The sequence below is a fragment of the Leptonychotes weddellii genome, chromosome 4 (assembly GCF_054177405.1).
Source record: "Leptonychotes weddellii isolate Sample4059 chromosome 4, ASM5417740v2, whole genome shotgun sequence".
Classification (NCBI taxonomy): domain Eukaryota; kingdom Metazoa; phylum Chordata; class Mammalia; order Carnivora; family Phocidae; genus Leptonychotes; species Leptonychotes weddellii.
In genome coordinates this window covers 60,291,765-60,307,914 of record NC_138372.1, presented here as the reverse complement: position 1 = coordinate 60,307,914, position 16,150 = coordinate 60,291,765, and positions in this window count along the sequence as shown.

The following is a 16,150-nucleotide window of genomic DNA, read 5'->3' as shown; positions in this document are numbered from 1 at the left end:
GTAAATGCAGACAAGGCACTTCCACCCATTGAATGTGTCCTACTTTGGTGAAACTGTTGGGACTCTCTTTCAGTCAGTCAGTTGAATGTTACCTAAAAGCCCCAAGGAGTATCTGCTTTCATCTTCTTTACTGATTCGATCCAATATAATTAAGAAGAGTAATGGATTATTTCTAACATATAAGAAAAGAAGCTTTTTTATTTTTAATATCTGGTTTTTTTTTAATTTGATCATCTTCATTGTTTAAGGAAAAGAATCATAAATGCTACCCTACTAACCACAAGAAAAACTTCAATGAAAATCTAGTCAAAATTAAAGAACTCTGCTGTTTATGACCATGATTCTTGACACCAAAAAGCTTGGAGAGAAGGAAGTGTTAAAGATTAGGGTTTTATTTATTCAGTTGGTTGTTATCCCATATCATCACACATTGATACCTTTCAGGCATGCAATTACAGAGTTAACCTCTTTCTAGCAAAGAGTGGAATTTAGGTTACTCAGCAGCCACTCCCAGGAATCCATTCACTCTTGTTGGAACGGGTCTTCATCCTTTCTATTTTATCCAGAGATTCATCCTTCCCTTTTCGCTCATGACATCAGAAAGGAGACCTGTCAACTCTATGCTCTAGGATGGAGAATGGGATTTGGGCCCAAGTTGATCAGGCCACTGCATTCCACTCATGATGGCAAATGGCTCTAAGGACAGCATATAATCTAAGACAGATCAATTAAAATAGTGAATCTTATGACTTTTGGTAAATATATCTAAAACTAAGATCTATCTTTTATACTGCAGTTTCTACTGGATAAATAGAAAGGGATATGAAGATCTGCAAGAACATTTTTACATGACAAATGGAAGAAGAGGCTCCGAAAGTACCAGTACAAAGGAATGTGCTAAGATACACAGAGAGAATAACTAGAACCTTGTAACCTAGTAACATTGCTTGAACCCTGGATCAAGCTTCCCACGAAGCAGAGTTATTGTTACGTTTAAGAGTTATGAAAGCCAATAAGTATATTTCCTTTTCTATAAGCTATTTTGAGTTTTTTGTCACTTCTTTGTCACCTCATAATTGACAGTTTTATTTATCTTCACAGCAATTATATGGTGTAGATAGTATTATTCATATTTACAGAAGTGAGGAAACTTAACCTTAGTGAACTTAGGCAAACTGCCAAAGGTCACCAGTTGGTAAATAGCAGAGTTGAGTTTTGAAGCTATATTCACTTCACTGTAAATTATACCTTCTTAAACATTACAAAATAAAGGCTTCTCTGGAAGGGGGGTGGGGATAATGTGATTTCAAAATCAACTCCTTACAACTGATCTGTCACCTGTTTTTACTGGCTTCAAGTATGTGGACAAATAACCCCATAAAGACTGAAATAAATATGATTGAATAACAAAGTCAGAGAGCTTGTGAATAGTTTGTACAACATATGTCATATGATTCAGTTTTGCTTGATATAATTTATACTTCTTATAATTGCATAACCTTCCTCCCAGTAGTAGAATGAATCCTAAACTGACGCTTTCCTCTCCCCTCCGCCTGGCTCATTCTGGACTGGATATGACTCATTCTGTTGATCTTAGCTTCACCATAAGTCTTCCCAAGGAAAACTTGTTTTGATTAATATTTAAAGTACCTTGGGGATTGTTTCCTGTTTTTCCTCAGCTGTCTACCCCCTTGTCATTATCTCACAGATGATTTGTTAGGTGTGCAGGTTTGTATTGTTTCTGATACTACAAGAAAAACAAGTAGGGCAGTGTTTTTCCAACTGCTATGCCCAGGAAGCTGTGGAGAGGAGTGGATGTTACATGGTAAGTTCCTGAGTACAATTTCAAATTTTTTTCAAAACAGTGCTGTGTTTCTTTTTAAAACATTTAAAATTCCTAACTAAAAATTTCCTTTAGAATTATATTACCTGTATGCATGTTATGATTTAGATTTTCTCTGTCCCTTAGATAGTAGCACAACAAGAACAGGGGAACACCAAGCAGTACAATTTAATTTATAGCTTGCTATGCAACCTGGAGTAAACAGCTCAACTTCTCTGATTCTCAGTTTTATTCCTGTAAATTGGAGATAATAACAGAGTGCAGTGTGATAAATTCTGGAATACAGATATGATGATGACATTAAGGGAGAACATTTAATCCCCACCCCAGAAGAAGAAAGATTTCTGAATTGATGTAATAGCTAATATGAATTTTATAATTCAAGTGTAAATTTATCTGAAGGAGGTGGGGGAAAGAGTAGGACAGTTCCAAGTTGAGTGTACCAAGTGCAAAGAACCAATATATTTAAAAATCTTGTGCAAGAAAGAATGTAGGGAAAGTAAATGTCTAAACCCATTGTGCATTAGTAAACTACAAGTAATTCAGTGTAAAAAAGGCAGGAAGTGGATGATAAATCAGGATGGGCAGAAGAATAAAGATTTCTTAGAAATCAGATTAGAGATTTTTATCCTCCATCAAAGAAAGAGGCATGGAAATATGATAAAAGGTTGAGAAAATTTATTGAATTTACTTTTCTAAAATATTACCCAGGTGGCAGTGTGCAAATGTATTGGATGGACCTCAACTCTTCACGACATGGTGACTTGATGAGACGAAGGTGATTTACAAAAAAGACTGGAGGCTCCTAACTTGGTCCTCAGGGTAAATGATGATGCTATTCATTGAGAAAGTGTCATTCAGGAGAAGCAGTAATATTTGGTTGGTGTGAAGGGACACCTTTCATTCTTTTATTACTTTGGTAGCTAATCACTTTGAGTTTTTTTTTTTTTTAAAGGTTTTATTTATTTCTTAGAGAGAGAGCACGAGTCCTGGGGAGGGCCAGAGGGAGAAACAGATTCCCCACTGAGCAGGGAGCTGGATGTATGCATGTGAGGCTTGATCCCAGGTCCCTGAAATCATGACCTTACCCAAAGGCAGATACTTTACTGGTTGAGCCACCCAGGTGCCCTGGTAGTTAATCATTTTGTCCTAAGTAAATAGTTCTTCATTTTGAAGATCCCTTACTCAAATAACATATTTTTTCTGTCTCCTGAATTGACCCTTACTGCTATTATATGTTTAATTACATAACTATTAAAAGCATAAACAAAGAAATAATATACAAATAAAAATAAGTAGCTATGATAGCTAACAAAATAAGAAAACGTTGTGTTTTAGGAGAACCTTTAAAAAATTATTAAGAACTCATTAACCAACGAAGAAATCAAAATGGAAATTTAAAAAAAAGAACTAAATTAAATGAGGATTCTTTATGTGAAAACTTCCCTATGCTAGAAAGCAAATTCAATATTAATGATCCAAACTTGTAACTTAAATTAGAAAAAAATAGCAAAATAAAAGTAAGATGATGGAATGAATGAAAGGATACAGCAGAGATCAACAAAATAGAATACAACCCACAATAAAGTAGAACAAAGCCAAAAGTTGGTTCTCTGAGACAACTGATAAAAATTATAAATCTCTAGTTAGGTGAGTAAGACAAAAAGGAAGAAGGTACACATGCAAAAGTAGTAATAAAAATAAAATCATAATCATAGTCATTAGTGTTTAAAAATGAAACATAAATATCTTTGTTTTTAAAAAACTGAAAACTTACATGAAATGGATGAATTTCTAGAAATGTAAAACTTAACAGGCAGTGCAGCATGGAAGCTTCAAAAGTTTGGATTTTGGAATCAGCTGCCTGGGTTCAAATTCTGCCTTTGCAAGCTGCTGCCAGAGTCCCCTTGAGGAAGTGATAAACTCTCTAAGCCTACATTCTTTAGGTGTAACATGGAGGCAATAATAGTTCCTAAGACCGATAATTCCAAAGCAGATTAAGAAGAATTAAAATATTTGATTGGCCTTATAACCAGCAAAATAAATCAGTAATTTAAAAGATTTCCAAAAAGAAGACTCTCCATCCTAATATCTTCCTGACGAAGTCTATCAAATACAGAAGAAAGAAGTAAATGAAATTTTACACTTTTTTTGTTTGCTTGCTTGTTTTTTAGCTAAGAGAGAAATAAAAACTTTCTCCAATTCAAATTATGAAGCTAGCATAGACGTGATAGCAAAATAAGACAAGGTTAGAATGAGAAAGGAAAATTACATTCATGGATATAGATGCAAAAATCCCAAATAAAATATTAGCAATCTGATTCAGCAATATGTAAAAAGAGAATTCAGCATCGCTTAATTAAAGGCATTCGGGATAACAGTATTAGTTTAACACTATGAAATCAGTTAACTTGGTCTACAATGTCAACTGATTAAACAAAAATAAAAACATAAATTATGACAAACTGACATAGATAAGGCATTTGATAAAGTTCAACAATATGTTCTAGAGTCAAACATTTTGGGTTCAAGTTATGGCTCTGCATTTACTATGTGTATAACCTTGCAAAGTAGTTTATCTTTGTCTCTCAGTTTTCTTCTCTGTAAAACAGAGTTCATTATAGAATCTTCTTTGAAGGAATGTTGTGAGGATAAATTTAGATAATTCAGGTGAATCCTTTAGAAAAACACCTGGCAGATTATAAACCAGCATTGTGATTATTTCATCGTTCTCAGTATCTGTGGCATTACTACTCCAAGATGATGCCTATCATCAAACTCTAATCTCCCAACATTAAAAAGTTACCTCTTGGGGTGCCTGGGTGGCTCAGTGGGTTAAAGCATCTGGGTCTTGTTTTTGGCTGGGGTCATGATCTCAGGGTCCTGGGATAAAGCCCTGCCTTGGGCTCCCCGCTCGGCAGGGAATCTGCTTGAGGATTCTCTCCATCTTCCTCTGGCCCTCCCCACCCTCTAAAATAAATAAACAAATCTTAAAAAAAAATAAAAAGTTACCTCTTGGGCCACAATTTCTCTTCATCTACTACCCTACCACCAGTTTCTGTTATAGCAACACTAAGAATTTTCTAGAAACTCTCCACTCTACCTTTATTCTATTTCAATTTCAATCATGTTTTGTCAAAGTTAGCCATGACCTCTATTTTACTAAATCTGATGACACTTTTTCTGTCTTTGTCTTGTGTATACTCTCAACAGAATCTGATACAGTTGGGTATCTTTCTTTCCTTTCTTTCTTTCTTTCTTTCTTTCTTTCTTTCTTTCTTTCTTTCTTCTCCTTCCTTCCTTCCTTCCTTTCTTTTTCTTTTCTTTCTTTTTCTTTTCTTTCTTTTTTTTCTTTCTTTCTTTCTTTCTTTCTTTCTTTCTTTCTTTCTTTCTTTCTTTCTTTCTTTCTTCTTCCTTCCTTCCTTCCTTCCTTTCTTTTTCTTTTCTTTCTTTTTCTTTCTTTTTTTTCTTTCTTTCTTTCTTCTTTCTTTCTTTTATGATATTGCTCTGATGTCACTTTTCATTCTCCAGATCTGTATTAAATGTAACCTTTGATGCTCCCAATCAGGAATCTCCCAGTCATTCTACAGCATTATGCTATCATTTTCCCATAACACTTATGCCATCAAAAATGATCTTAATTTTCCTTTTTCTTTTTAATTTCAACTTTACTAGATTGTAAACCTCACAAGAATAAGATCTCCTCTATCTCAGTCATTGCTGTACTTCCAATGCCTTGAACAGTATGCCTAGTGGATTATAGGTACATGCTGGTTAAATAAATTGATAGAGTAAATGACATAACACATAAACAGATGTCTGACATGAAGTAGACACTTAAGGAATGATAATTTTTTTTATCTTTCTAGTTTATATACATCTGAATGAAAGTTATTAATGGTTTGTTTAGTTAAATGATCGTGAGTGGTATGGCTAGATTCTCAAATATAACTCCAAAATAAGCATGGCCCAATGTTGTCCCTACTCTAAACCGCCATCCTGTATGTTCCTTTCTTTTCTCAGTCAGTCAGAAATTGCCATCTCATTTGGATTACCAGCTCTTTTCATTCTCTCCGCAGAGCAGTCGGTTCTTCCTTTATCCTAGCCTTTGCCTCCCAGAGACGCTGTGCCTAGAAACGTCACTCCTTCACCTAAGCAGATCTGCTGCTAGCTTAGTCCACTCAGCCAGATGTCTCCTCATGCTCATGATTTTTTTTTTTTCAAAACACCCATTGTTTCTCTGGCAAGCTTCATTTCTTTGAGCAGTGTCCATTCCCTTGCTTAAGTTTGTACTTAAGAAAACTGCAGTAATGGACATGATTCAAGTTCTCTTCTATGAAATCCATAAACCCATGTAAATTTAAAAATATGACCAGGCATGTGCTCCAATGAACATTCTGTGATAGGTCAAGGAATTCTCCAACCATTCTGTAGTAGTTAGGCTTGTCTACCAGAGAACACTGAGGGATGGAAGTAGCTTCATTCCTTCACACGCTAGCCAAAGACTCTCAGCTCTGACCCCCCAAACAGCGTTATTGCTGTACCTTTGCAATATCTTAAAAATCAGTCAATGCAGTAACACGCACAATCGTTTTTACAAGAAGTAAAATTGCTTTGAAAGATTGAATTGAGCACTTGTTTTATTTAACTGATCAATAAGAAAGAACTGACCATCAGATGGCCTGAACTAGACACTTAAACAAAACACTATAATTCAAATTACGGTTACATACATTATTTTATTTCATTTATAGCATTATGAGAAAGTTAGAACTACCAAAAGCTATTATCACCAGAAATGACCTAAGTTGTCATCTACTTCAATTTCTTTATTTCTATAATAGTGGTGATAATGACACCACATTACTGATTTGAGTTATCTTATTCTTTTGTTAAGATGCTTAATATAGTTTTAAAATTAACTTTAAAATCGACTTTGACTAGTCAGTGTTCTTCTGTCTCAGTAATATTGCAACCCATGTCAATTATTCCAGATATGTGATATTCTATCCTATATGGCAGCAGATTTTTAATACTGTTTAAATTAAATATAGGAAGAAAATGTAAATTAGAAAATTTAAAAGCTGAAGATGCTGTAACATATTGGCAGTTGTCATACATGTATTATCTTTTATTTGAAGACATGGCAAATGCACAGAACTCGTACCATATTCTGCTTACTCTGATACCAAAGCTTGACATGTGCTAAAATGTTAAATCTACCAATGTCATTTAGTAGTACCTTCTGTGAAAGTGTATTCAATTTTTTTTATATCAGTTTTCTTTCTTTACAGGTATGATTTTGGAAGTTTCATAAGGTATTCATGACCAAGAGAACTCTATTAATTTATTGTCCTGGTAATTTTTAACATGGCTTTACGGAATCTGTTCAGAAGAATATAAGTACCTGGAAACTTACAAGAGATTTTGTCATTTTTCTATATACCAATTGCCTATCCATAAAAGAGAGACCGTTAGCTTCCATTAACAGCTACGACCAGGGTAATCATGGAGTCATCCAGTAACCCTAAGGTACTATGGCAGATTAGCTTTGCAAGTCTAACTGCCACATCCTTGCTGTGAATCTCTACATGCCAAACAGACCTTTTCTGGGGAAAACTGAAAGGGAAAACAAGGTTAGAATCCGTGGGTTCATTTGCTTCCACGATTGTTTTGAGGGCGTGGGGCTGGGTTCAGGTATGTTTCATATTTTAAGCAACTTCCAAGAAATTATTATTTTGTTGAATCATAGATGTTACAGTTTGAAGAGTCCAGAAAAAAAGTTTCTCCATACTGATTGTTCTTACCGAGGTAATAAATCATAATTTCACTTTATGGATGAAGTAGTCGAGTCTCTGAGAGTTCAAGTGCTTTGAAAAATAACGCACGGTTAATTCAACTAGAAATGGGCACTTAGCACACTGTCATAATTGCTTACTTAGTTCTTATTTGTTGGCCTCCTCAAAAGATCCTAAGCACCAAAAAGTACACATGAAGAGATCACGTTCATACTTACCACTTTTGAATCACTGGCTCCTAGCATTCTGCTTGGCACAAAGAAGTTTGATGTTATTGGGAAAAAATTAATAAAGAGAGAATGGTAGCTCCAGGACTGCCCATAATACACTACTCATGGGTGGGTATGAACAGGTATTTGTTTTAGTTAGGAACTGTGAATGATGCATCTTATTTGCATTTAATAAAATTGTGAAATCAGATAATTTAAAATAGGAGAGGACCATATCATACCATACCCCCCCCCAAAAAAAAGAAAAGAAAAAAAAAGTTGTTTTTTAGTCTTTCAAACTATAAAATGGAGTATGGAAATTGAAACAAAAAATGGGCAACAACACTTATTTCATACTGTTCAATGGAGCCCAAATGAGGCTTTATTTCTTAGGGTGATTGATACCCTTTATGAATAGAATTTAAAAAACATTTTGTAACCTCTTCAGGAAGTGTTATGTTTTCCTTCCTCTCACCAGAGGAGTTTCTTTCTGAGCCAGAGTACCCAATAAATTCACATTGAAAATTAACTTCAGAACTATCGTGCCTTCCTACCATCATCATTATTAAAGGCCTCCAGGTGCCCAGTCCTCAGCCTCTTTCAGGCAGGAAAACTGTTCAGGTCTTTTTGAAAGATTTCGAAACAGAGAACCAAAAAATCCATCTGTAACCTCAAAGACCTATCTGTCAGTTGCAGACTGACAGGCCTTTGTTTTCTTTTGTTTTGTTTTGCTTTGCTTTGCTTTCCTTTATCCTGGGGGCACTAATGGCTGCTAATAATTGGGACATAAAGATAATCAAAGAAGAGACACAAACAGCATCATATATTAGAGAATACTATCAGATTGCCCTAAGCATCATTTTTTTTTTCTCATCTCCCACTAACATGCATCGGTTTACATAATGTTTCTTTCAAATACAACTGTCAGAAAACATCAAACCAAATTGATACAATTTAGTATTCAGGTGGTCATTTATTTTGCCAGAGAAGAATGGAAACAACATATGAACAGAGTAACTTTCCTGTAGAAAACACCTACTCTTTTAACATACTCTTATTTACCAGAGCTCTATTATATGAAAAATCTCTTGGGTTTTGAATAATCATTTATCAGATCAACTTTGTAGTGATTTTATTTATCAGCCAACTGGAAATTCATTCATATTCACAAAGTCATTGTTCTATCAAATATATTGACTCTAAAAAAAAAACAGGAAAAGAAGGAGAAAAAAAGAAAGAGAGATGTTGCTTCATGAAATGTTTTATTCTGATGCACAGATGATTAGGTTATTCTCGGGTCTCTCTTTCTCTGTTCTACAATCCAGAAAATGAACTTCCTATATTATTCTATTCTTATAATTTAAAAAGTCCTGACTTCTAGAGCAGAAACTTGAGTTGTTTTTAGTTTTGAAGATAATATATAAAGTTTGCATAAATATCTATTTAACTGAAGAAAATTGCTCAGCAATTTAACTTTCTTGAAAACCCTGAGGAAAAATATTGGAGAATAATAATAGAGGGCTGTATTTGATTTTACATTGGTTGGCAGTTTTTCCTTCTTAATTTTAATAAACATGCAAGCATCATGGGTCATCTCATTTCCTTGTTTCTACTCTGTTGCTATAAATTTTAACGCAATAGCTGATCTGAGGGGGCATTCCTATGATCAAAGGCAAAACAAACTTTAAAGAGATTTCTCTTTTTCATTAAAGACTATCGTAAAGGCCTCAGTGGAGTAAGACCATTTTTTTCTTTATCTTACTTGGAGGTTTCTTATTTGAAGCTAACCTAGAGAAACCAACTAAATGAGAAGTTTATCTTCAGATTTCTTGGATTGTCCTACGAAAGGACATCTTTCCTGGTCACACCATGACATCTGAAACAGTCCGTCATTCCCAGTGTCCACCTCTGTAATGCAATGCAGGTGTATGCTTGTCCTTTATGGAAGTTATTGTGAATTGTAATGAGGCTCCATTTATCTGGCTATACCTGACTATTCTAGAGATCAAATTCTGATGTCAACACGGACATGGAGGCAATGACCTATGATGAATCCTGCCAAGTACAAAAATTTGCTTGTGAGAGGTGCTCTGTACCATACAGTGACTAGTAAATAAATTGTATCTTCTCTCTCAAGGCTTTTAATTATGAGACAGACAGAGAGACAAAGACAGTAAAGTGGCTTAGAAGCCAAAAAACATTTGGACTATTATGACTTTGGATGCTGACTGCAGCTAATAAAATACTCTGTCCCAAACTGGATTGAATAATAAGGAAACTATATTTTCTTCCAGAAAAAATCCAGAAGCAGGTGCGGTGTAGGGGAAACATTTTAAGGCTCCAGGCCCACTTCCCAGTGCCTCATGCTCTGTCCATGGCTCTGGTCTCAAGCTGGACGCAAAATGCATGCAGTGGTTTAACAAGCAAAATTCCAGAGCCAAGAATACCAAAAAAAAAGTAGATATAGCATTTCTTCTAATACTGTGCAAGGAAATACTTCTAATAGTGCAAGGAAACCTTTCCAGAATACCTCCATTCACCCTCCTTCATAGCCTAATCACCAGCAGAGGGAATAGGATTATCATGATTTACCCAGTTTAGAAGATTCATTTGGGGAACATTACCATTTAGGGGATTCAACTTCAAGGAAGAGGGAAATATCAAAAACAGAGAGAGTAAGAAAAAAGAGTTAGAAGAACAAAGCTGAGTCAGGATAACAATAAGAATTGTTTTGTCTTGAAAACCTATCAGATCTCCCTAAAACCTTGCTGACGGTGTATAAATGATTCTATTTTCTAAGCCTACTTCCCTGTGTATCTTTGCAACAAAATTTCATAAGTTGAATTAATTTTAATGTATTCCTATCAACTTCTAAAGACTCCAGCACAGCATCCTGCTTACTATAACACCCCAAACTCCAGACCTTTTCTTACTGCTTATCCTGTGTTGTAAAGTACTTTTTTGTATCTTATTCCTTTAAGCCTTACTCTTTAATATTTTTTTTTTAAAGATTTTATTTATTTATTTGAGACAGAGAGAATGAGAGAGACAGAGAGCACATGACAGGGGGAAGGGTCAGAGGGAGAAGCAGGCTCCCCGCCGAGCAGGGAGCCCGATGCGGGACTCGATCCTGGGACTCCAGGATCACGACCTGAGCCGAAGGCAGTCGCTCAACCAACTGAGCCACCCAGGCGCCCCTACTCTTTAATATTTAGAGTAAAATGCCATTAAGTGCCGTAAGTTCTTCCCAGATTCAAAAGGTCCTTGGTCTAATTGGAACCTAAAGATAAGTAGTAAAGGTGTTTGCTTTAGGCCTCTCTACCTTACTGTAAAAGATACTCCCTGTTTCAAACATTCTTTCTTATTTTCTTACTCCTTAGCTGCCGTCTCAGTTTGTTATTGCTTTCCTTCACCCAGTCATTGCTGGAAGGAAATCCATCATCATGCCATCTATGATTCTACTGTTGTTGGTTATTCACCAATAGTTTTCCTGCAACCGCCATCACGGCCATGGCCACCACAAGAAATCCTATAAAGGGAGAGCCTTCTCCTGTGACTGTAGTTCTTTCGACCAACTCAACAAACTGCAGCTCTTTTAGCAGTGTAGTCTTTAAAAAGTCTATTCCTTTTCTGGTGTTGTGCAATACATTGTTGCAAATGTAACACATTAAAACAATACAAATTTATTATCTCAGAGTTTCTGTGGGTGAGAAGTATAACATAGTTGGCTGGGTCCTGGGCTCAAGGTCTCAGGAAGCAGTAATTAAAGTATTGTCTTGGACTGAGTTCTCTTCTGCATACTCTTCCAAGCTCACAAGATTATTAGTAGAATTAATTTCCTTGCAGCTGTCAAATTCATGGAGCTTCCTTTTTCAATGACAGCAGGAAAATTTCTCTGACTTTAGGAAAGCCCAGTTCCTTATAAGTGTTACATAATTAGGTAAGTCTCATCCAGGATAATCCCCTTTTTGATTAATTAAAACACAACTGATTTGGGACCTAATCATGGGGGTGATAATCCATTATATTCATGGTCCCATCCAGACTCAATGGGAAAGGATTATAAAAGGTGCACCAGAGGGTGCAAAAATTGAAGAGCAAATTAAAATTCTGCCCATCACAAAAGGCATCCTTCATTTTCACTTTACAGTCTTTATGTTGGGATAAAAAGATGAATGAGAATTTATCTATACTCTTAGAGAGTTTAATCCAGAAGGCATATGTAAAGATATTAAATAAAGGCAATGGGATAAGTATTATGATAAAAACAGTCAAGGTATGCAATAATTCAGCAGAGGAGAAATGCTAATCCAGTTTGGGGGAGGAGAAAGAAAGAAGGGTCATGACTTCAAGAGGTGAAAATTCTCTTTAAAATTTGCTGCTCTCAGGGATGGATAAGCATTGTTCAGGTTAAAAGTTAGAGAAAGGAGAAAACAAGCAAAAGTAAGAGAAAAGAGAGAGAGAGAGAAAACAGTCATAGGCCTTGAAGTACATATTGTTAATTAAACAAAGAGGCCATCAGACTGAGGTGCTTTTAGTACCTTAGCAGCCTACTAAGCAAACCAAAGCCTAAGCTTATAAATGCATTAAGATTGAAGCACCTGGGTGGCTCAGTCGGTTGAGCAACCAATTCTTGGTTTTGTCTCAGGTTGTGATTTCAGGGTCATGAGATTGAGCCCTGAGTCAGGCTCTGTGTTCAGTGGGGAATCTGCTGGAGATTCTTTCTCTCCCTCTGCCACTGCCCCCTTCCCTGCCTCTCTCTCTCTCTCTCCAAAATAAATAAATAAATCTTAAAAATGCGTCAAGATTAAAAAATCAAAACCTAAGGACAACAGCCACAGATAACTAGACGTTCCCAAATAATGCAACCTCTTAAGCTATAGCCAAATAACTTTCTTGCTTTGCTTCTGCTCCTTTCTGTTTAAGTCTTTTCCTGAGTTCTTTTTGGTGGAGAGTTAACCACTTCATGTTTGACACTGGTCAATCTGGATCAATTTACTCAAATAAAACTTTAAAAATCTGTAACATGCTCTAGTTTATCTTTTAATGGTATCAACATGTAGCATCCCGTAAAACAGTAGCCATTTTTCATTTTGCTACAGTTTGAGGTTGGAGGCAGGAAATAGAAACTATTATAAATAGTAGCATTACATTGGGAATAGTGAATGCCCCTGTGTAGTGTGACCACATAGCCTATTGTGAACGGGAAACTATTTAAGAGACTTTGCAGGAAATTATTATTGTATTTGTGTTCTTAGTATATCATATCATCTTGCTGATCATGTGAAAGATTGGCTAGCAGAAAGAAAAGAGGAAAACATGGAGCAATAGGTTATTGCAGATTCAGGTCAGAGATATGAAAGTATTACAATAGCATCAGAGCTATGGAAAACAGGAGGAATCGTGGTATGTTGAGGGGCAAAGTTGGGCAAGACTTGACAATTGACAATATTGAGGGAAAAATGCAGACAAATTCCCAATTTCGCATCTTGGCAATTAAGTCTTTAGTGGTGTACTATAAGTAGTAGAAAGCACAGGAGAAGGATTTATGGACCTGGAGTTGGGGAAGAAAAGACTAGTGCAGTATAAGAAAATTCATTTTGAGGTTCTTATGTGATGTCCAATTGTAATGTCCAAAAAACCATTTTATATACAAACTAAAGCATATATATGAAGCATAGAGGGAATTCAAAGATCTGGACTTTAGAGTCAACAGCATGTAAGTTTTAAATAATCATATTGAAATGCCCAGGAAGAATATATGGAGGGAAAAAAACAATAAGCCAATAATTGAAAAACGGTTAAATGGTGGGAGAAGAAGGATCTTCAAAGCTATTAGAAAAACAATAGCCTAATAGCTAGAGGAAGTTGGACAAAGAAGAATCATAAGAGTCCAAGAAGAAATGTCAATTATGTTATATAAGACTGCATAGAATAAGATAAAGACCAGAAAGCCCTTTCCATTTGATATGGCAACTAGAAGGTCATTGAGTACCTTCCTTAAAGAAATTTAATGAAGTAATGGAGAGAAAAAGCCACTTGAAATTGTCCTAGGGATAACAGGAGGTGACAAAATGGAAATAAAAGAGAAGACTATTTTTTAGAAGTCTACACATGAAGGAAAGAAGTTTAAGAGAAAATCTAGAGGAGATAAAATTTTTAAAAAAATGTAAAGTTTGGAGTATTTGTAGGTCGCATGTAATAAATGAACACAAAAAAGTATTAAAGTAAAGGATTCAGAAAAAATGATGAAAATAAATCATGAAAGAGAGAATGGAAATCAGAAGCACTGATAAAGGGGATTGGTCTTGAGAAGCAGAGATGGTATCTCTCCTACTGAGACTGAACCGAAGCAGGAATGGGGGGCGCCTGGGTGGCTTAGTCAGTTAGGCGTCTGCCTTCAGCTCAGGTCCTGATCTCAGGGTCCTGGGATCGAGCCCTGCATCGGGCTTCCTACTCAGTGGGCAGTCTGCCTCTCCCTCTGCCCCTCACCTCTGCTTTTACTCTCTCTCTCACACTCTCTGTCTCTCTGTCTCTCAAATAAAAAAAGAAAGAAGTAGGAATGGCAGAAATATAACTTATATTAGACAATAATATTTTGTTAATGGAGCTCAGACCACATTACAACTTGTTTTTTGTTTGTTTTACTAAAATAAAAGTGAGATTAAGGTAAAAGGTTTGTTTAGGAGACTTGGTTTAGGTAAGTTTTTCAGAGGAACAGGAGAAGAGCTTTAAAAGAGAGAGAGAGAGAAAGAGAGAGAGAGATGCATTGGGGATCCAGGTGTAGATTACATTTAGCATCTTATGATTCCGAACAGAACAAGCCAACAAGGTGAGTTATTAAACTAAGGAAATAGATCAAGTAGCGTGAAGGTCCTACTTAAGGTTATGAATGTAAAATTACTCCCGTCGACATGATTGTGTGTTTTTATCCAGCCACATTCAGCCATGTTGGCACAAAATTAAATGGACAGAGACTTCGAATCAACCTTGAGCCTTGATTATCTTATTGACATTTTTACCCTTAGTGCTTAAATAAGATACCAGTTGCCACCAACAGAGCTGTTGGTATTCAAATGCATTCATCTTTAGAAGCTGGATATCATGTCATACAATTGATCATGACTTCCTTCCTACAACATGTGCTATTGATTCTTTCTCCTAAGTATACCTGGAATCTAATCAAAATACCTTCAGTTCCAAGCTGCCACATTGGTTCAAGGAAGTACTATCTCTCCCATAATCCAATTTGTATCTCTCTTCATGTTCACCCTTCTTTTTCTCACTTTAATTATGAAGTATTTAAACATCCAGAAAGCTGTTGAAAACAATGGTAGGCATTTATTTTGTCATATATACTACAGAGATCTAAAAGGAACATGAGATTAAAATACAGCTAAAATCTTTTCTACTTCTTTCTAATTTTATCCCTAGCTTCTCTTTCCAAGAGTAAGCACTGTCCTGAATTTGGTGTCTATCACTTCCATGTATGTTTTTAAAATAAATTTACCACATGTTCATTATAAATTAAAATATATGAATGTTGTTTTTCATATTTTAAAATCATTTAAATGATATCATACTTCATGCCCATACTAGGTTTCATTTTTTTAAATATGATTTAATTTACAAGAAATTCAAACACATAATTACTCAAGCATTTTTAGCAAAATATGCAAAATATAAGTACATGTTGAAAAGAACTGTTATGTTTATGAATTGGAAAATTCAATATTGCTAAGTGTCAATTCTCTTTGAGCTATAGATTCAACACAATCCTTTTCAAACTTACAGTGTGATTTTTTTTTTCAAATACAAATGGCCAAGGTGAATCTAAAACATATATGAAAATACAAATGATCTGTAATAGCCAAAACAATTTTTAAAAGAAAGGATAACAATAGAGATGATATCATGTTTCAATATTTACTATCTATCTAGATACATTAGTCGAGACTCTGGTATTAAAAAAAATAGGATAGACAAAGGAATTAATTCAACAGAATAAAGTCCAGGAATAGATCCACAGTTGTGTGGTCAATCATTAACTCAAAATCTATTATAAATCTAATAATAAAAACTAGAAGAAAATCTTTGCAATCTTGGAGTAGGTCAATATTTCTTAGGACACATGCACAAATAATAAAAGAAAAACAATACAAGGGATTTTCTCAAAATTATAGACTTTTTCTTTAAAAAATATTCTTAAGGAAATGCAAGACAAGACCCAAAATGATGGAAATATTTCTAATACCTATTTATATTTACATAATATTTAATACATATATCTTTAAAAAGAA